Source organism: Dama dama, chromosome 22 (genome assembly GCF_033118175.1).
Source record: "Dama dama isolate Ldn47 chromosome 22, ASM3311817v1, whole genome shotgun sequence".
Lineage (NCBI taxonomy): Eukaryota > Metazoa > Chordata > Mammalia > Artiodactyla > Cervidae > Dama > Dama dama.
The window spans coordinates 58,216,652-58,239,259 of NC_083702.1; the positions used below are offsets into that span (position 1 = coordinate 58,216,652).

General features: G+C 44.7%; 1 protein-coding gene across 1 annotated transcript in view; it reads right to left on the reverse strand.

Moving 5' to 3' along the window:
• ELK3 (ETS transcription factor ELK3) overlaps positions 1-20,328 on the reverse strand; it is a 69,230-nt gene extending 48,902 nt beyond the window's left edge. Inside the window, exon 1 of the mRNA XM_061125602.1 lies at positions 20,002-20,328. The gene's annotated coding sequence lies outside the window, so the exon portion shown is untranslated. The remainder of the gene's footprint in view (positions 1-20,001) is intronic.
• Positions 20,329-22,608: the final 2,280 nt, after the last annotated feature.

The following is a 22,608-nucleotide window of genomic DNA, read 5'->3' on the forward strand; positions in this document are numbered from 1 at the left end:
TACAGGCCTCAGTCTGTGCCCTTAACCACTGTTACACCGCCTCCCACCAAGAGCAAGGAACTCGCATCATCAGGACTGGGAGCAGGCTACTGGAGAAGGCTTGCTAACGCAGTGAGCTTGAGCAGAGCCTTGAACAAAAGGGTGAGCAAAATCTGAAAAGGGTGATAGGATTTGACCAAAGTCCCTCCTTCAAAAGCTTAAAGCTAGAGTTCTGTTCAGAGGATGCGCCCGTAATTTCTCCCCTTTCCTTGTTAACATTTAGCTTCTGTTGGGTCATAAGAACCAGGTTCTGATACAGATTTACAATTCATGGAGTTGTGTCATCAGGAGAAAGTCTTGCCTAGGAGAGCATTTGAAGTTCTAGGGGGTGGAAGGCAAGAAAAGAACACTCTTTCACCTTCAAAAAGAAAAGGATAAGAGGAGAGAGTAAGAGTACATTATGAGAGTACATTATGGGTTGGATGAAGCACAAGCTGGAATCAAGATTGCCAGGAGAAATATCAATAACCTGAGATATGCAGATGACACCACCCTTACGGCAGAAAGCGAAAAAGAACTAAAGAGCTTCTTGATGAAAGTCAAAGAGGAGAGTGAAACAGCTGGCTTAAAGCTCAACATTCAGAAAGCTAAGATTATGGCATCTGGTCCCATCCCTTCATGGCAAATAGATGGGGAAACAATGGAAACAGTGACAGACTTTATTTTTGAGGGCTCCAGAATCACTGCAGATGGTGACTGCGGCCATGAAATTAAAAGACGTTTGCTCCTTAGAAGAAAACTTATGACCAACCTAGACAGCACATTAAAAAGCAGAGACATTACTTTGCCAACAAAGGTCTGTCTAGTCAAAGCTATGGTTTTTCCAGTAGTCATGTATGGATGCGAGAGTTGGACTATAAGGAAAGCCGAGCACCGAAGAATTGATGCTTTTGAACTGTGGTGTTGGAGAAGACTCTTGAGAGTCCCTTGGACTGCAAGGAGATCCAACCAGTCCATCCTGAAGGAAATCAGTCCTGAATATTCATTGTAAGGACTGACACTGAAGCTGAAACTCCAATACACTGGCCATCTGATGCAAAGAACTGACTCATTAGAAAAGACCCTGATGCTGGGAAAGACTGAAGGCGGGAGGAGAAGGGGACGACAGAGGATGAGATGGTTGGATGGCATCACCAACTTGATGGACATGGGTTTAGGTGGACTCCAGGAGTTGGTGATGGACAGGGAGGCCTGGCATGCTGCAGTCCATGGGGTCGCAGAGAGTTGGACACAACTGAACTGAAGAGGAAGAAGTTCTGCACCATGGGCAGGGCAGGGGTGGGAGCAGCCAGTGATGGCTAAAGTCCAAAGCAAGAATCAGCGTGCAGGCCTGGATGAGATGGCCATGTAACCTGCGCAAAAACAACCTCTAACTCATGCCTGAAAAACAAAGTCCACCCAAGACCCATAGGTACAAACCAGTGGTTACCAATAGGGAGGGGCAAGGAGGAAGGGATAAGATAGGACCACAGACTACTGTGCATAAAATAAATAACCATGGGGCGGAGACAAGATGGTGGAGTAGAAGGACATGTGCCTACTCCCTCTCATGGAAACACCAGAATCACAACTAACTGCTGGACAACCGTCAGTAAAATAAATGAGCCACAAGGATGGATTGTGCAGCACAGGGAATATTGCCAATATTTCATAATAACTACAAATGGAGTTTAACCTATAAAACGTTTGCTCACTTTGCTGCACACTGGAAACTAATGTTGTAAATCAACTATACCTCAAGAAAAGTAACAGGTAAGTCCATCCAGTAGCAGAGGTTACTGTGCTCCTTCAGACGCCACCAAGCCTCCAGCAGCGGCCAGGCTGCCAGGAGAGTCAGTCCCAGCCCAGGGCCACCAGCATCACCTTGTCACCCTGCACCGAGGGCTCCTGGTGAAGCTGATGCCTCAGGGACCATCACTTTGCACGAGTCTAGGGGCTCTAGTGATTTTGTAGTTATAATTTGTGGGGGTCTGTACAAAGAGGATTTCTGCAAACTGTTTTAAGCTTCAGCACCACCCCTCCCAAACCTAGTCCGGCCCCCGCCCCTTCTCAGGCTGCCTCCTCCCGAGCGGATGTGCTCCGCTTCTTGGTGGCAGCCATTCTGCCGCAAGGTGGCGCCAGACATCCTAACGTGAGACAGAGCCGCTCAGAGTGCGTAGGCAAAGCCTGAGGTTTCTGCTTCCATTCTTAGAAGCTGAAATACCCGCTTATTTGCTCTTCTTCCTATCTGTGGCAACCTAACACTTCTCTTTGCATGTTTCTAGTTTCATTGTTTTAAGCTACCCTGAGTTAGAGTTTAGAGGGTTCAGAAAAATTGTCTTTGTAAAGCTTATACATTGTGGGAACTAGAGAACTTTCAGCCAACTTATAAAAAACCAGTTAGAAATGAGAGAGCCCAAGGAAAGGAGTAAAACTCCTGCGAAAAAAATAAACTAGGTGTTCAGCAAGTTCACATCTTTCTGCTTGTTAAAACTTGCAGAGTTAGAGAAGTCAGGATGAAACTTGAACACTCAGTACTGAAAATTCTCTGAATTTCAATTCCTCTGCCCAGAATATCTACTAAGTGTTTCTGTAGAGAAATGTCAGAAACCATCCCATTAAAACAAAAACCTGTACTTAAGGCAGGGAATTGGAAAACAACAATTTGTACTATTTGAGGTCAGCAGTAACTTGGCACAGAATAATTTTAGGGCATGAAGTCAATAAGGATTAATATTTGGTAACTGAGCAACACAAACGGAAGTCTTTTTTATATTATTTTTGAGAAGGTGAAACTAAGATTATTGACGTCTATTTTCAAAAGACATTTTAATTCTTGTCAACCACTGTATGTAAAAAAAATGCTAATCTGTGAGGCTAAATTCATGTCCCTCGAGGCTCTTTTTATCTATTAAAAATGTTTATATTCTCATCCATCCTGTGACTATTTGCAGATTGTCCGTGCTTTAAAGAGCAGCGTGTGTGAGCTAAGTCTCTTCAGTCATGTCTGACTCTTTATGACCCCATGGACTGTAGCCCACCAGGCTCCTCTGTCCATGGGATTCTCCAGGCAAGAATACTGGAGTGGGTTGCCGTTCCCTCCTCCAGGGGATCTTCCTGACCCAGGGGTAGAACCCAGGTCTCCCGCACTGACACCAGCACTACCTAGGAAGGCCCCCTTAAGGAGCAGAGTGAGCAAGAAAAGAGGGAAAGCAGTCATCGCTCAGCCTTTTTTTTTTTTTAAATACCTTTTCCAGTTCACAATGTTTTTCAAATCATTCTGAAGACAGAGAAAGATTTTTTCTGGGGAAGTCACTGACAGCCACTATAATACCACCACCTGCTGTTTACTGAGCAACATCCACTCCTCTTTCCTTCTGAAACTATGTGTTGTCTGTGGGTATATGGGAAGCAACTCAGCTGGTTTGCTGGTGACTTTTATAGGGTGAATTTCCTTTGGAAAAGTAAATGGATGGCTACATTAACTCCAGCTGGGAAAGTAGGTTCCAACCATTCTGCTTTCTGCCACATCTGTATATTCAGACCATGTCCCACCATTTCCCAGCCCACCCATCCCCTCCACTGCACATCCAGTCCTAGCTCACCCCACATCTTTCAGACTAGGCCCACAGGCAGATAAGAAAGGGCCTATTCTCACTCTAGGTTGCCTGGCATGGATGGATACTCCTTGGGTCTCTAAATTTGGCAACATCTCCAATCTTCCTAATATTCTTGGTACTGAGTTTGTCCTTCCTGTGCCAGAAGAGGACGTGGTGATCTTAATCCACAGGGTTAAAACATAAATGAAATAACTGGTTGTCCCAGAAGCACCCACCTATTTCTCTGCACCTGAAAGAAACAAATGGGTGGATCTAAATGAGATGGTGTAGAGAAAAAGTGCAGCACAGTGCCCTGTACATTGTGAGCCTTCCCCAGGGCTTAGATGCTGCTGCATCTGTGCCTTCCATGAAGCCTTGAACAAGCCTCCCACCGACGGGGCTATTTCTTGTTGGCCATCAGATCCCCTGGAGAAGGAGATGGCAACCCACTCCAGTATTCTTGCCTGGGAAAGGCCATGGACAGAGAAGCCTGGTGGGCTACAGTCCACGGGTCACAAGACAGTTGGACATGACTGAGCAACTGAACGATGACCATCACTACATCAGTGTCATCCAGCAATTCCAGCACAGCACCTGGTAAACAAGGGGCATTCAATAAAAAAGCATCATGACTCTCGATTTCTTTCCCTTTAAGATAGGGACTGTAATATCTGACTTCAGAGACTCTTCTATCACCTGCTGAAGAGCCCAGACATAGAAGGATTTTCTTTTTCTCCTTTTTTCTTGGGAGAAAGATGGACTTGCCCACTTCTCTGGCATCTCCCCAGATGGCTTACAATCAGGTAGCCACACAAATAGTGTATGATCTGTAGTCCTCCACATATATACACATCTCCATTTAATCTCTTCTTTGAAAACATCAGACACAATTTTATTGGACAGTTAAGGGAACACAAGCCTGCTAGATCAAAGCGGCCAACTGGTCACCCAGCCCTCCCCAAGTGGGGCTGTAGTTCATTACAGCCGATCGGCTAACCACATCTACCTCCCTTGTATATCAACATGCCCCCCAAAACAGACTCAGAAGTCCTGGGCACTGCAGAGAAAATCTTTTCAGGTAACCAATGGTATTAAAAAACCAGACCACATCTTGAAAGATAAGTAGGGCTATAAAAAATCAGAGGTTCCTCCAACCTGGGACACTCCCCAGGTCCCCCCATAGAGGGGGTCCTCTCCCTCAAAAAGCCCAGGCGCTGCTGACAATGCCTTTTCCTTAAACAGATGGATTGCTCCTTCCCAGACATTTTTGGACTAAAACCCAAACCTTCGCTTTCTTTGCAGTTGTTTTTGTTGTCTGCGTTGTTTTCAAGGATCTTAATTCTGGCTTGAAGCACATCTCCCTCCAGTTCTCACACTTGGTAGCATTCAGCTTCCTCTTCTGCAGGTTGTAGGGAGGAAACTGGAAAATGGGCCACAGGAAACCTGGCCTCCTACATCTGTCCCACTTTGTAATTGCAGCTCTGGTTTCATTTTGCCTTGTGTGTCAGCTCTGTTTTAACCCTCAACACAACGGCCAGACTCTGCTTTCTGAAAGAACACGGCTAGGCCTAGTGCCCAAGGAAACGCATCGAGACTTTTTTCCTTCCCCAGAGTAATTAACCGTATGAATTCAACACAGAAAAAAACACCAAGCAAATTCTCCTACCAGTAGTCATTTGGATCAAAAGTCACATGGAGCTAGAAAAATGATTCATTCAATGTGATAAAACTACTACTAAGTCCCCAGTGAAAATTTAAGATCCCTTGATAGTACTGTACACAGCAGAAGTTATTGTATATCAGGATGATTACTAGCAGCTCAAGGCTGTCAGATGAATTCTGACTTTTGAGGGTTTGATAAGTAACATATGAAAATAAATTATAATTATCCCTCATTATAATTTCTCATTATGATGCTATTTTAAATTATGTTCTTAACCACACAGCTATTAGGTTGAACCATATGATATTGTTTTCATGGGTCAAAAACAGTCAAATACCAACAATCTCCTATAGTCAACCTAAAACATACAATTACTAATATATCCAGAGAATAGACACACACACTCATCTCCAGGGCAGTATCTTCCTCCTGTGTTTGGTCCATGGACCCTTTTTGAGAATCTAACGTTCTCTAGTGGGGGAAAAAGATATATTTAGATCCTAAAGATAATTTATAAATCTCAGAGAGCCCCAGTCTAAAGGAAATGTTAGCTGTATCTTCCCCCACCAGCAATACTGAGTGTCCATGGAATTTTCAAAAATAGGGCTTCTACCAAAAAAACACAATTTCTTCCTTAAAGAGGAACTTTGTTTGTAATGTTAACATGTGATGAGCATTTACTGTGTACCAGGCATTATACACGTTGTCTAAATTGGATACTCCATGATTTAATGACATAGAATAAGATGCTCCAGCCACAGTGTGGGAAAACAAGAGACTCGCATCCAGGTGCACCTGGGTTTTGAGTCCAGCTTCTTAATCACCACACACAGTTCCCCCAGCAGAGGTTTCATTTCTTATATGCACACCTTGCAGCTACTAAGAGAAACGTCCCATTTTAACACAGAGGAAAATACAGTTAACATTCCCATGAGAAATCAAATCAAAATGTTTCCTTGTTCATTTCTGGTTTTGCTTTCGTGACTCCAGTTGTTCCAAGCGGTTCTAAGGGAGTTTGAACCCACCCCATCATTTAAAAACAAAAACAAAGTTTCCTTTTTTAAAACGATCTACTATCAGTTTCAATACAGGGCAGCTTCATCCAATGCTAAATAACCAAGGTTGCCTCTTGATGATAAGAAACTGTGCCTTCTATTATTTAGCTCTTTCTCAATAGGAAAGACATCCTCCCGTTTGGTGTGTACGCGCGCGCGCTAGACGGTGGATCAGGTGGAGGAACATGGGAAATGAAAGGTAGGTGATCTCACCTGGCCACCAAGCAGAGCCCCGAACCCACATGCATTTCATGTAACAACAACATGACGCATGAGAAACACATCACTGAGAATAGGGGCAGGCTGGGGACCCCACTGAAAAGACGTGACCCACCGGACTCGGCGAGCACCCAGCGGAGGCTAAAAACATCTTTTTAAAAAACCAACATCTCTGGGGAAGCCCTGTTTCAGGTTCTAAGAAAGCAATACGTGGGATCTCATGGCGTCTCATGACATGCACATAGAATAAAAAAGGTGTTTTGCATTGAGTAAAACTTACTTAAAACCTTGCTAAGTGTTCTTAAGTTTGAGCTTCAGTTTAACGAGCTCCCTAATTTCCAGTGGGCACTCTTCTTCCACACTACCCCCTGATTCTTATATTTCATAGGCCTTTGAATGGAAGAATCTTTTCCCAAAATTTCTGTACTGTTAATAAAATTCAATCCTGTGTGCAAGGAGAAACACTGGATGTCAGAACATATAAATTCTCATCATAGTCATGACCTTGAGGAGTCGCATGATCTCAGGGAAGAATGTTAATTTCTCTGTTTCAACTTTTTAAGTAAGACCAACCCTAACCCTGCTCCATACAGGGTCAGCAAACTACAAACTACTTTTCTTTGATGAAGAGTATTTCAAAAGTAAAAATCTAAGATATCCTTTTGATCAATATGCTGTCTAAATGATCTTTAAAACAAAAATGGAATACCTTCAGCTTCAGATAAAGCCTTCACAGAGAGATTTTTTTAAATCTGTGGTTGCCTGAACTAAGTTTAAGGCAGAAAATGTTTAGTTACCTACTTTTAGTTTTACGAAAATCAAAAATAAAAGAAATCTCACATGCCACTTCTACTAGGATGAAACCATAACCTTTCAGAAAGTTGAAAGCTTTTCTGTGCTAAATAGTAAGTTGGTAAAGCCCACAAGTATATACAGAGTGCAGTCAGAACACTTTTGCATGATACAAAATGATGGTGGTTTTTCCACATCCAGAAACTGAGACATTTCCTGCCAGAGCATCCTCCAAACTCCACTATTGTGTTGAAACTGTAAAATCTTTCTAAATCAGGACTGACTTCCTCCTATTATGCTTTAGAGGCGTCTTTCTGGGAAGGGTAGATTCAAGGCAAAGGTAGGAATTCCTGCAGCACCACCCAGTGGAAACATAAGAGAGAGAGAGAGAGAGAGAAGGCAAGATAAAACATGTTGAATTAAACAAAAGTCATGTCATAAACTCTGCTAATTAAAATTCTGGACAGTGTGCTTTTTCCATCAATGGTGACCAGCAATATTTTGCTTAACAATTGTGTCCTTGGTCCTCAGGCCATTCCTTCAATGCACCCACACAAATGATCAACATCACATCTGCCTGGTCTCTCTCACACGTGTGTACACACACACACACACACAGGGCCGACACCAGGGCCAGGGAGGAAGGAGTCCCGGGTGGGGTCAGGAGTGGCCTGCAACACCATCCCTTCCTTGCAGAAGGGCCCCCAGGGACCGTGGGGACCAGGAAATCTGCGCAGCTGTGCTCCATGTCCCTGTCCAGCTGCAGGGTCGGGCATTTCCTGGCAGAAAGGTAACCATCTGTGCATCTTCCCCTTTCCCCGGTCTGAATGCACTCGGTCTGGGCCACCTCCAACATCTGCAGGCATTTCGACCTCCCTCGCTTCCCCCGGGGTGGGGGGAAGGCTCTCGGAGCTTCCCCTTCCCTTGTAGCCCTGATCTCCCGTCCCCCAAATTCTCTCCACGGTGACCACTGCTTCTGCTCCTCTGTCGGACCAAAGACTCCCACAGGTCGTTTCAGTCCATCTCAATTCCACTTACCACCATCATCTGAACACCTCTCTTGGCCAGCGACTGCTTCCCACGCACACGCAACACATCAGACTCCTGATCTTGGGAACGGGATGGAGCAAAAGGGACCCTTGACCCCCTCCTTCCAGCTTTCCTTCCCAGAGAGCCCTGGCATCAGCCAGGAGAGGGAGAGAGCTGCGGTCTTCCCGGAGACACTGGAAACTCTCTTCTCTACGGAACTTAAAATAAAGTATCATTTCCTCCATGTCCTGGCTATTGTAAATAGTGCTGCAATAAACATTAGGGTGAATGTATCCTTTGGAATGGTTTCCTCCGGGTATATGCCCAGGAGCGGGATTGCTGGATCATATGATAGTTCTATTTTTAATTTTTTTAAGGAACCTCCACACTGTTCTCCGTAAAATCCAAACGAGAGGATCTATGTATGCGTGTGACTGATTCATTTCGCCGTACAGCAGAAAACACCACCACATCGCGAAGCAATCATACTCCAAATAAAGGGTTTTTAAAAAAGCATCATTTCTTCAATCATATCTGAAAGCCTAGGTCACTAAAAAGAAAAATGGTCACCAACATTAACACTCCTGGTAAAGTTATCTTTCCCTTTTCCTGGAATAAGTCCACCAAAACCATTTTCCATGTCTTCTAAAAATAGAAAATGATACTACTTAGCTGATCTTGACATTGTTTAGAAGTATATGATTGGTGTTAGAAATGTTACAGCATTTTTGAACTGTTTACAAATGGCTAATAATAATATAAATATAAACCTTTCCCCTTTCCTTTTTCTGAAGTGTAACATTTCACAAAATGTGCTGGTTTCTGAAAATGTCAAAATTTGGCTGGGATATATTGACTAACGTTAGCTAGTTTTGGGGGCCTTACTAAATATAGTACTGCTACAAAAATAGTGACAAGTTCCTGGTATTTGTGACATCTTCTTTAGGGATTCTGGAGAAGCACAAAAGAGCTGCCTTCCAGGGGTGGCTACCTAAGCAAAGATCCGCACTTACTTGAGCATCACCACTTCTCTTGAGTGCTCTTCTTGACAACATGCTTGGCATGGTTTAGAAAATGCAAATTCCCAGCCTCAACATTTATACATAAATCTGGTATGATAATATATTCACATTGGAAGGGATCTATAAAAAACAGTGACTCTGCAGTCTTCAAAATATCATCACCTGCTCATGTGGTGGACATCTGTGGGGGATTTTAGCTGCATCTAAAGTCATGAAGGTAGAATCTCACTTTTATAGCTTTACTGTCTCCATATGAAGAATCCTTTCCCACATTTTTGTGGAGATATCAAGTTTAGCTATATATGACGAGTATGGTGCCTAAATACAGAGTTTCTTCTAAATTCAAACGACTGCTAATAAAGTTCTTTTTAACATGAAGTGAAACTACAATGGCATGAAGGTAAAATGGCAAGCAAAAGGCATTTCATTGTTTCAGAGAATGTCCATTTAAAAAATCTAGCCAACTTGTTAGATAAACTATAGAAAGTAGAACACATTTAAAATATCTTGGTGTTTCTGTTGAGTATAATTACTTGTATTTTTTTTTAAGTTGCAAAAACAGATAACGAGTGATTTCAAAACTAATCTTCTCCAGGGCGTTATACTTAAAATGCATTTATTAACCCCCAGACTGCAATGAATAAATGGACAAAATAACACCGAAACTGTCATCAAGTGGAAGACTGAGAGTTCATTCATTCGTGTCCGGCTGCCGTGCACACGTTTCCTTCAAGAACCCAACAAAAGCATCCCATAGGAAAGAGCGGTGGTTGGTGGAATCAGCGCCCAACATCAGCGAGCCAGAAGCCTCCTCACTCACCTTAATTCCCATTTGGGAATCTGCCATCCACCAAGTCAGTTTAGCCCTTTTCTTACATGTCACATGTGACTTGTTCCTCTGCTTACTCTTCCAGTAACTCTTCCACACAAATATATTAATTGCACAAAATAAATGCCAGCTTCACCTTCAATGATCTTTTCCCTTTGCTAAAGAAAATCACCCTTTCTGTATTTGAATCATTTGGTACAGATACAATGTTCTCCATCAAGGTCTGAGAGTGTGTGTTTTCCTAAAGACAAATTGGTAGGTTTAATATCTAGGTGGCTCAGTGGGTAAAGAATCCGCCTGCAATACAGGAGATGCAGGAGACTTGGGTTCAATCCCAGGGTTGGAAAGATTCCCTGGAGGAGGGCACAGCAACCCACTCCAGGTCTCTTGCCTGAAGAATCCCATGGACAGAGGAGCTTGGCAGGCTACAGTCCACAGGGTCACAAAGAGTCGGACACGACTAAAGTAACTGAGCACACACAGCACGTACAATATTTAGGTTAAAAAAAAAAAACAAAGGATGTGGCAAAGCCTGGAGGAGGGTGCTGTTCTTGTGGTTCAGTTCTGATTTAAATCAAAGCAGAGCAAAACTCTGGGGAGCAGTGATGCTGACCTTCTGGGAGCACCAGTACTTTTGGGTCACTCGGTTTGATTCAAGACATCTTTTAATAGCATATACTTCTGGAATGAAAGTAATTCACTTTAGGAAATTGTTTAACACTCTTCAAACTTACTCAGTGCATCCAAGGATCACAAATGCAGAATTGAGAACCTAAAAAAGTGAATGAAGCAAAGTCAGGCAAGCCGAATGGCTGGCTGGGCCATGCTTCTGGCTTTGCCTGACTATCAGAGATGGAGTGGGTTCACCAACAGGCGGTCTTCCCTCCTCTAAAGACTCAGCACCATGGGACAGCACCTCTTTCTCTCCACCCGGGGTTTAATCACTTCCAACCCTGACTCAGAATATCACTGGGAGAATCTGGAGATGCTTGTCCTAAAATGCTTCTAAGAAAAAAAAAAAAAAAAAAAACCTAGCAATGCTCTACTACCCAACACCTTCTGGTCTAAATGATCCATATCTGGAGTTTGAAAAACAGGCAGGAACATTAGCAAAAATAGCTTCCCCACAACACTCATGAAGTCTAGAATCCAGATGATTTCAAATGTAAGACCATACAGAAAAGATCAAGGAGCTGTATCCACATAGTCTTCAAATGATGCTAAGTGGTTTGGTCCCTTCCTGTATGTTCTATATGGGGCTTGCTGAAATTATGATGTACCTGGGCTTTCTTCACTCCTGAAAATTATATCAAAAATCCAAGCTTTTCTGAGTTCTCACAGTGAAGTAATGATTCTTTGGGATGGGATGAAGAAGTCAGGCAAACTTTCCCTTATGCCAATCCTCTGTATAGAACTGGGGCTTCAATCCTCCATGAGCAGAGGGACTGTGGAGAAGGAGCAAAAACTGAGACCAGTCCCATTCTCTTAGACTCATGCATTCCTCTTGTAGCTCCAACTACGGAGGCGCATGCACACACACACACACGCACACACAATGCTCCAGTAAAGGGTACCAAGGAGGTTACCTCTCCAGTCCATCGAGTATTAACCAGAGACATATCCTTAACTGTTAGTGTTGGGAAGCTGTTCTCACATCTACAGCCTTTTTTGTTTGCCTAACAGAATGTTCTGATTCTCCCGGGCGCTCATGTCACCATTCTGACAACGACAAGGACTTACAGGTGTAAACACCTAAGAATTCCTCAGTTAATTCCTACAGAGAGACCCTGCAGTCACGCAGGAGCACATCCCGGAATAAATTCTAGGGCTTGTTTTGTTGTGGTAGTTGTCATAATCTCTCTCTTCTGACAATTAACTGCAGGGAGAAAAAAAATATTTCTTGATTACACCTTCTGATTAATCAAGGTTTGACTATCAACAAACCACTCCTTGGCAAAACCCAGCTGAAATTAACAGCAGATCTAGCCCTCAATTGAAAACTATTTAGGTATTTAATTATTCATCCTTTCATCATCACACAGGCAATCTTATTATTTTAAAACTCAATCAGAAATGTCATTTATTATAAGAAGTTATAAATAAAAGCTACACAAAGGTTTTAGTATAAGTGAAGAAGCACTTTTAACAGTGAGTGTTATGGAACTCAGCCCAAGGAACCTATGGAAATTTGGTCAACTGAGTCTCAAGAAAGGACTATGATGATTGCTGTAGAATGATTCATTTTAATATGGACTTCACACTGAGATTCTTTCAAGCTGTACTATCCTATAAATTACTTAACTGTTAACCAAGCACTGAGTATAACACCGATAGCAACAATAGAGCTAAAGTCTGTCCCCTCAGATGGTAACATACTGACCTCATCTCTATAAATTCACTTTTGCTGCAAATCTGGACAAAAACTCTGAACAATGATATATCCTCTATAGAGGACCTTCTTAGCTGTCTCTTTGATTTAACCAAGAGATATGTCTCTTATTAATTCAAATAACTTACTGTCTGAGAAAGAGCTGGATTTAGGAATAGTAATATCAATAGCTTTATCAAGTTCACTGGCAAAATGGGGGGAGAAGAGCCATACTGACAAAATCTTTCCTCTTCAGATTGCTTTTAACTCAATGAATGTCACATATTGTACAAAGGGCTGGAATAAATACAAGGATGAGAAAAGATGAGGCCCAGTGGGAGCTTAGACTGCTGGGCAAGACTGATGAGCAATACATCTTGATACATTCATGTGCAGATATCCCTCAGTTTCTGAATCTAATGAATTTCAGGGTTTGGACGGTGACTTCAGATAACAAGAGGTAGCCAGCTATCAAATCTACATGGTTCCTGAGTTTTGGATAAGCAGTATTAATGAATAATGAGGAACACCAACCCTATCTCCAGAAGTAAACATCTGAAACTGTTTGGTACCTGCACTCGGATAGCAAGAATCTCCAGAGAAAGAATTCAGGTAAAAGGAAACCGCAAGTAAAGCCGGTGGCAAGGGCTCTAAAGGCCAGGGATGGAAGATGGGGGGGATCTGGTCTGGAGAACTGGCAGAGGTCTCCCTGGGGAAGGGATGGCTGAGCTGCGACCTGACAGATGACCACGTGCTGGCTCAAAAGTGGAGTGAGAGAAGTTGATGGGAACACAGGACCAGGAAGGGATTCCCAGAAGAGAGAAGAGCATTTGGAAGGGCCCAGGGGCCAGAGGGCACATCACACGTTTGAGGACTTGAGGAAAGGCCAGTGGAGTTGGCCCAAAGCACAGCATGTCGCTTACATTAGAGAGCTTTGGTCTGTATCCCAGCTGCAGCCACTGGGAGATCGTGAACAGAGGAGCCACAAGATGGGAACTGGGTTTGAAGGACTGCTCTAGCGTGCGGGCAGGGGAGAGACCGAGGGGCTGAGGGGAAATGTGGACCCCCTCAGATTCAGCGGGGGGAGGATTTTCAAATATGATCAGGAAGAAAGAACACGGACCCAACCTGGTGATCAAAATCTTATCTGAGCTACTCAGTACCCAACCTGGAGACGGTTGCTGGTGTCCCCAAGAATGAGGCAGTCGTGCTCTTTAGAAACAAGGGGTGCGTGTCACAAACCTCAGGAGGAGGGGGAAAGGGAGCCTGGCACCGTCCCTCAGGTCATCCTGATTCAACAAGGGGCAGAAGTGGGATTGAAGGGAAACTTATGGGGAGTCCCTTTTTCCACCACCAAACAGTTTCAAAAACTTGCTGCCTGTCTCTCAAAGTCAGCTTTCGGGGGATGACAGCAAACATTCAATTTACACTTTCACAACTCCTGGAAGAATTCAAGTTCTCTATTCTTAAAAAAAAAAAAAACAACTCAAATAGGACTTTGGATCTAACTCTCCAACCACGCTACCCTCTGGCCAGGAAAACCTTGGTCCAGGGAGGTCAAGTCAGCCTCTAAATCCAACTTGTTTTAAGAGAATCTACTTTTTCCCCCAACATACATACAACCGTTGATAAGCAAAAGTGATACTAAATAGTGAAGGGACTTTCTTTTCCTCTTTACAGGATGATGAGGAAATCCACACATTCTGACTATTTTTAACCAAGCAGATCAAATAAAAATACTACAGTATTTTATCCTGGTGCTCTGGGGTTTAGTAACATGGTAGAATCATGAAATTGCCATAATATAAAAAAAATAACCAGGGGATGTTTCTAGATGATAGAAATTTCTCTCCTTGGAGGTAGGGGATGGGGATGACATAGGTGTATACTATAACACTTCAGATCTGTGCAATTTCATGTATGTAAATTATACATCAGTGAAAGAAATAAAAAGACACAAAGAATCTCAGATTCATTCTACTTCTGGAGTAAATGACCCCTTACCTCACCAGTCTCATCACTCCCATATTTATACTTGGAAAATTAGGAACTGTCCTTAGATATGGTAACTTTGAAAATACTTAGGATGCTATGTGCTTTGGAACTTCTTTTTAGAGCATGTATAAAACTAAATTTATTTTAATCCAATTCAAATCAGAATCTATTAGCATAACCATCATCTTAATTTCTTTAAAAATATGCAAATAAATCTCACAGCCAATTATAAAATAATCCCATTTAATTCCTAATTTAATAATAACTTTCCAGCAACTGTAAATTAAAACACACAAAGTGGTCTGTGAGTAATTCCTAGTGGCAAGTCAACCAAATTACAACTTATTGAAACGGTCAATTCAAAGTTTATTTTTAAATTGCTGACATATATTTGAGTTTCCAGTAATGGATGAAAACCATTTTCATTTTGGTTGTGGGTAGGGATGATGAGGAGTCAAATTTCTACATAAAAGACTGAATGATCTACCATTTTTGAAGGCCCATAGAATGTGTTAACAGTGCACCCCAGACACAGAAAAATAAAAACTAATGGTTACTGAAGGGGAAAGAGGACTTGGCAGAGATGAATTAGCAGGTTGGGATTAACATATACACAATACTATATATAAAACAGATAACCAATAAGGACCTACTATACCGCAGAGGGAATTACACTCAATATTTTGTAGTAACTTATAAGGGAAAAGAATCTTAAAAAGAATACACATAATTGAATCACTGTTGTACATCTGAAATTAGCTCATTATTATAAATTGTGTATCAATTAAACAGTATACACACACATACACACACATTGACAATTCGGTTTACTGAGGCTGTATCCTAAGTGGCAAAACCAGAATTTTCACGTTCTCACTGCCACAGTCTCAGCCAAAAAGCTGGATGATCTCAATTCAAATTGGTCACAGGCAATAATAATCTTGGACTGAAAATTCACTGAAAATACCAACTTCAAAGTTCGGAAACTTTACTGATATAAAATGAAACGCTAATGAATAAGAGTCACCCAATGTGCAAGAAGCACCTTCTTCCCTTCTTTATAGTTAGAGAAGGTCAAGGTGTATTTCTGGTCTAACCTAGTTTCTCTGTTTTCATCACTGAGCATTCTATTTTGATGTGTAGCACCCTGGACTTCCTGTTACTACATCTTGATATTCTTCTGCAAATCATGACTCATCCTTAAATCACAGAGAAGCTCATCAAAATCCCAAACTTCACAGCACATATGAATTCAGTCTTTCATGAGGGCAGCATTCTTAGAACATGACTTGGGAGCCACAGAGGCAAAAACACTGAACGAGTTCATGTAGAAATTATGTCAATTCACTGTTGAGTCAACACATTTATTGGATCAATAAATACAAGCTCTATGGGTGGTGATTTTGGTCTTAGGACAAGTTATTAAACTGTGTTACATGATATGTTAACTGAAAAAGTTACAAAACAGAAAGTATACAGTGTGACTCCAATTAAAAATATTGTGTGTGCATGTGCGGGTATGTGTGTATTTTAAAAGATCGGAAAAAAAAAATACACCGAAGTGTTAACAGGGATTATGGGAGATGTTTATTATTTTTTCTTTGTGGTTTTCTCACTCTTCCTAAGATAATTCACATTAATATTTTTATAATAGAAAAAACAACTAACCTTTAGAAAATATTGCTATACTAATGTGACCTCAAATACGTCAATCTATGAAGGCAAAGAGGAATTACAGATAAAAAATAAAACATGAAAAAGTCTTGCCTTAAACATACAGAAACATCTGCCAGAAAGGGAGCCCTTCATTCAAATGGCCACAACTGCTCATCTGTATGTGCAGGTCCTGGCCCTTAGGGGCAGAAGCTGTCTGCCCACAGTCAGGACAAACCCAAAAGGGATAGAGAATCTTGTTTCTTTTAAAGTTTAATGAGGAACCCCAGGTCTAGAAATCACAAAGATGGCTGAATCATTCCCTGGGACTAGAAAGGAGCAGAGCCATTAATTAGTAAGCAGTAATTCACCATCAGCAAAAAAAAAAAAACAAAGAAAAAACTCTACTCCAGGAAGTCACATCCTTAGGTAATTTTTTTTTCCAGTGTATTGGGTTTGTTTGGTTTTAGGTAATGTTTTGCAACCATATTGGTTTTCTGAATCTCATAAACATATAATTGGGCAGCACAGGATGCTTAAAATCCAGTATCTGACAGCTAAGAATGGAATATTTTAATTTATATGCACTGCCTGGAAGCCCTTTAAAACCGATTTCAGGAAAAGATTTAAGTTCTAAAAAGTTATTACAAATATAAATTTCGATATAGGATCTCACAATTACAGTTATTATGTATTACCAGGTTTGAATTATTAAGCTTTTTTTTTTAATAAGAGAAATCTTTCATAAATGTTTGGGAAACATCAAAATTAAAATAGGGCTGAAAAAAACAAAAAACACTGCTTTCCCCCATCTGGGCTACTGCCATTCTGGTCTAGAAGGCATTAGTACCAGGTGAGTGAGGTTCAGAGAGGGACTAACTCAGCTCACAAAGGTACACCATCACACTATCATTATTTACATATCATTCCACACATACTACTAACCAAACAGAAAGGGAGAGAAAATTCATGCCTACTTTGTTATTCAACATGACAGAAAAGTGCAGTGATGATTTTTATATGTCCTATTTGTTGAATGAATTCATATGAAAGTTATCTTCATCATTAACGTAAACAAGAGTTTCTCCATCTGGGTACTCCTGACATTTTGGGCTGGAAAGTTCTTTGCGATGGGCTGTCCTGGGCATTGTTGGATGTTCAGCAGCATCCCTAACCCCTACTCAGTAGACGCCAGCAGTACCCCCTCTGATTATGACAACCAAACCATCCCTGGATGCTGGCAAATATCCCTTGGGAAGCAAAATTACTCTTAGTTGAGAACTGACATAAATGAACATCATGCATTCCAAATAATAACTTATCGGAATAAATAACTTGACCTCCTTTTTGTTTTGAAGGAAATGTAGTCTACAGAGGAGAATATTTACAACCTTCATCCTTAAGATAGATCCTGCAGAACGATGCTGCCTTTGGAAAGCTTTTTTCCTTATCTATTTATTGTTAAGTCCTGTTATCCTACTTACAGCTTTCAATGCAGCAATTTATTGAGCATCTACTCTGTGCCAGGTGCGGTGCTGGGGACACCCTGTACTCACGTCCCCTGACTCACACCCTGGTTGGGCTGTTTTCAGGACACGCCTTGCCATCAGAAAAGAAACACTGACACCTTAAAAAACCTTCAAGAGAGCAGCATGTCCTTGTCAATAAAGGAGACCCACAGTTCCAATCAGATTCCTTAAAATTATTTACCCTTTTTAGTAACTCTACACATTCCCAACATTGAAAGGTTTAAAAAAAAAAAAAAAAAGCCCAGAAGGCCTTGGCTATATTTGGCATAGAATGACCATCAGGGGTTTTTGCAGGCAGGATCATTACTGGAAACCCTAAAAACATTTAGGGACAGTCTTCTTAACTGTCTGACGGGCGAGCCCTCCTAACACAATCTGTAATTTTATAATCCCCATAAATTGAAACTCATAACTGACCTTTCCCAAATAAAAGTGTGTCACAGAGAGAGAGAGAGAGAAGGGAGAGAGATCAGAGGGCATTTTGTTTGCCAATAAGACTCAGAAATCAATTTGAGCTCATTAATAGATGCCTGGAACACGCTCGGCTTCTCATCACCTCCGCCGCATCCCCCCTCCCCCTCCAACTGAAGCACAGATGAGAGAGGATGGGTGTGTTTGAGCTGCTTGGGTAATAAAAACTTCACACACACACACACAGGCGCGCGCGCACACACACACACGGACAGCTAGGAGAGGAAAACCTTGTAAGCCCCAAATCCAAAATGACTGCAAAGTTTAAGATGCTGCCCTGAAAAGGTTCGTTGGGCGACTTGCCCCTCTAAGTAAATAAAGCCGTAACTTGTCTCGGTCTCCAGCGCCGGGCTCCCCCGGCTGACAGTGGCTGCACAAAACCCCTCCTGTGCTGAGCAGCGGAAACTCCTAATGAGATTAGTTGGTGTGTGTGCAGACATTACTTAGCAATGACTAAAGGGGCTCTCTTCCTGCAGCAGCCAGTGGAAAATTCAGGGAACTTTTTCCCCCTGCAGCAGCAGAATCCCTTTAACCCTCTCCCCAGCCAACTCCAAAAACAACTCAGCCTCCCCCGGCGTCCCCCACCTCCCGGCTGGGGCGCTGGGGGAGTTAAAGACCCGCCAAGGGCTTCCAAAAGCGGGAGGGTGGGAGGGGGCCGACGGGGAAGGGGCGGTGACCCCTCGAACACTACAAAGGAAACTGTAAAAGGCACAAATACATAAACCTGAGCAGCAGCAAACCACAGTTTCTTTGTCAGCTCCTCTAGTGAGTCATTTTCAAGATGCTGTCTGCTGCCAGTTTCAAAGCGGAAGCGCATGGCAATTAGTCTTGCCGTTTCCAGACAAGCCAGAAACTCTCCCGACACTCGTTTTTTTTTTTTTTTTTTCTTCTAAAAAGCCCCTTTTGCAGTTTCTGAAATAACATTTCTTTCTCCCACCCCCACCCGCCGCCTAACTGCAGCTGGTCCTCAGGATGATTCGGTTCAGAAAACGTAACAAAAATCCAGACCTGCGATTTTTCTTTTAACCCTGCAAAATTGTGATTCCTACCCCCTAAAGTTACAGTAGCATTACAGGCCAACATTCAGTTGCAAGTTGAAGAGCCCCATCCCAAACTGCTGGGGGCTCCAAGACCATCGCCTGCTGGGTCCTCCTCCCAGACCGTGTCCAGTAATGACTCTGCCGGCTTTATAAGGTCCAGCTAGGCGTGCGCCTGGGGCGGCGACCCGGGCGGGGGGTCACCTGCCGAGCCAGACGGGACGCGGCCCCCAGCCCCGCCGCTCGGCTCCCCACGCCCTCCTCTTCCCTCCCCACCCCTGTTCTCCCTGAATCCGAGCATCCGTACCCACTGCAACCCCGAGGAAGTCCCAGCCCCCCTGGAAGGTCAGCGGTGGTCCAGCCTCCAGGCACGCAGCCCGCTCCAGTCGCCGACCCTCCCGGGGACCCCAAGTCTCACCGTCGCCCGCTCCTCCGGCGCGCCCCCTCCTCCCGGCTCGCAGCGCAGCCCCAGGGCGGGGTGTGCCCGCGCCGGGTGGCCGCAGCCCCCGGGGCCGGCGCGCGGACCCAGGCGCTGGAACATCCCGCGGCGCCCACTCCCCGCGGCCTCCCCGCAGCCCCCGGGCCTGCAGCCTCCTACGCGGTGCCCACCCGCCCCACCCCCACCAAACCACACAGAAGAAAGGAAAGAAAAAAAAATCCCAAACCAACCCCCACGAAACTTTGCAAGTGCCCGAGCAACAGGCACGAACCCTACTACCTACCCAGATGTGGGGGAGCTTTCAAGATCCTTCTTCGGGGGAATTTCTAGGAGGAACCGGGCGAAAGCCCCCGACTTTCCATGCTGACAGGCGTCTGCAGACGGTCTGTTGCTCTTGTAATGAGATCCTGATTTCCCCCCCTTTTTTTTTCTTTCTCTCGCTCCTCTTTTTTTTTTTTTCCCTCTGGTGTGTGTGAGAGCAGGAAGTTGGAGCAGTCAGGCCGAGCCGGCTCACTTCCTTTACTGCATTATTCCCCAGGCGGTGTGCAGTCTGTGTAAACAGGCTTTTCCGCCCCGCGCCGCGCGCCCCGGCCGCGGCTGTGCGCCGGGGCTGGCCGCCGAGGCCCGCGCATACTCCGCCGCCCCGGGCCCCGCACCGCGCCCGCGCCCCCGCCCGCCGCGCCCCCCGCTTCCTGCTCGGCCACCCCCGGGGAGGAGCCTCCGGACCCCTGGCGACTCCGAGTGGCCGCAGCCCCTCCCCACGGGGGGCCGGGCGAGTCGGCCAGAAACCCGGAGGAGCTGCCCCGGCGCGCTCAGGGGCTGCCCTTGGGTGGCGGCCGGGCCCCGGGGGTCCCTCTTCTCCACCCTCTAACCGCCCCCCGGCGGGGGTCCCCGGGCTGGGGACCGTGCCGGGCCCCGCCGTGGGGGCTTGCCCTGCCCGGTTGGTCTGGACGCGGAGGCCCAAAGTGGGGAGGCGGCTGGACGTGGTGTTTCATGTCAGCTGGGATGGGAGAGCGGTGGGGCCGAGGGGCGTCGGGAGTGGGGTCTCGGTGCTCTGGGCCAAAGGGCTGCTTTGATCGTGGGTTAGGGCCTGATTGCTAAGGAGGAGATGTTTGTTGCATGTGCAGAAAAGGAGGCGCGGGTTTTGTCTGAGAAAAAAAAAAAAAAAAAAAAGCCATCGCTCAGAGTAGGGGGCCCACTTTGGGGGAAAAGGATGAGAAGCCATAAACTGGAAGCCAGGATTCTCCAGAAGAGCCCTGTCTGGCCGTTCGCTATGGCCTAGCCCGGGCCCGACCTCTCCTGCCTGCTCAGGGACTCCAGGGGGAAATGAGCAGCGACCAGGGGCCCAGTGACTGAGGCTTCGGAGGGAGGCTCCGTGGTCTCAAAGCTGGACCCCACCCCACGCTATTCCCCGACAAGGACACCCGCCTCGAAGGGCTCAGGCCAGGCTCTAACGAGGGAGCCCGTCCACTGCCCTGAGGCTTGGAGGAGGGGGCCGGTGGAAGGATCCCCACCCCGGTCCTGGGCTCCAGCCCCAGCTTCTCAGCTTCTGGCCCCTTCCACGTCCACGCCTCTCCCTCCCGAGCAGCGCGGACCCGCGGCTCCCAGACTGAAGAATGCGTCACGTGGGGGGCTTGTTAAAGCGGGTTTTAACTGCACCACAGAAGTTCCTGATTCAAAAGGTCTGGGATGGTTCTCAGCCCAGGCTAAAGTCAGAATCACCTGGGGAGTGTTCTGAACACTATTGATCTCTATGCACAACCCAAACCGATTAAGTCAGATTTCCCGGTGGCAGGGCCTGTGTGCCTTCCAGAGGGCGGCATTCTAAGAGTCCCCCACTTGCTTACTTGTTTCTTCCTTTTGCGATCTTTCTGAAGGTTATTTGTTCATGAATCTCTCAGTCTTACTATGTGTGGGCTTCTAAGGGCGGGGCTGTGTGTTACTCTAGTTAGTACCAGGTCCCACCCCCAAGTGTCAATCAGAGCACCTGACCATCGGACTGTCCAGTTCCTGGGCCTTTGCTTTGGGGCTGGCTGGATAGTTCACGGAGAAGCGGGGCTGAAGCCCGCCAGACCTCTGAGAGAGATGGGAAAACAGGAGCTCGGGGCTTGGGGGAAGGTAGGAGAGTAAAGGAGGAGAGGGCATGGGGAAGAGGGTTATTTATCAATCCCTGATTTTCCACAGCTGATTTTTCACTTTAGGGATTATTGTTTTAATCCCTGGTGGGCTCCTGTCACTCAGCAGAGTTCACTCTGTACCCCTGAATGATCCAGCTGGGGACCAGGGGAATGTTAATTTTCTATCCTTCTCAAGGAGAAACAATCTCACACATAGAATTCAGAACCCTGTGTTATCTGCAAAGTGTATGCCAAAGCAAAGCATGAGTGTATCTTAAACTAGTGGCTTTCATGCTTTTTAATTATATATCTTCATAAAAAATCTTTATTGAATCCTAATATGTAAGCAAGAGAAGGTTTACATGATTTCATCAGGCTTTGTTTTGAAGAAATGCTTCTTTGTCTAAGGCACTTCTGAAACACTCATGGGCAGTCTTGGAGTTTCCCAGACCAAATGAAGACCTCCTTAAGTTTTCCTGGTGTTTTAGGTTGTCCATGTCACTAGTCCAAGCTTCTGCTTAAAATGAATAACTCAGAGCTGACACAGCTCTTCCTCGAGGTGCAGGGAGGTGTCAGCAGGCCTTAACTCAGGCTGCGGTAACAAATGCCAAGGTCGAGGTGCCAGCAGATTTGGTTCTTGGTGAGGGCCACCTCTTGTGTCCCCACGTGGCCTTTCCTCAATACACACGTGCAGAAGGAGACAGAGGAAGCAAACTCTTTGTCCTCTCCTATCGGTAAAGGGCACTAATCGCATTACAGGAGCCCCACCCTCA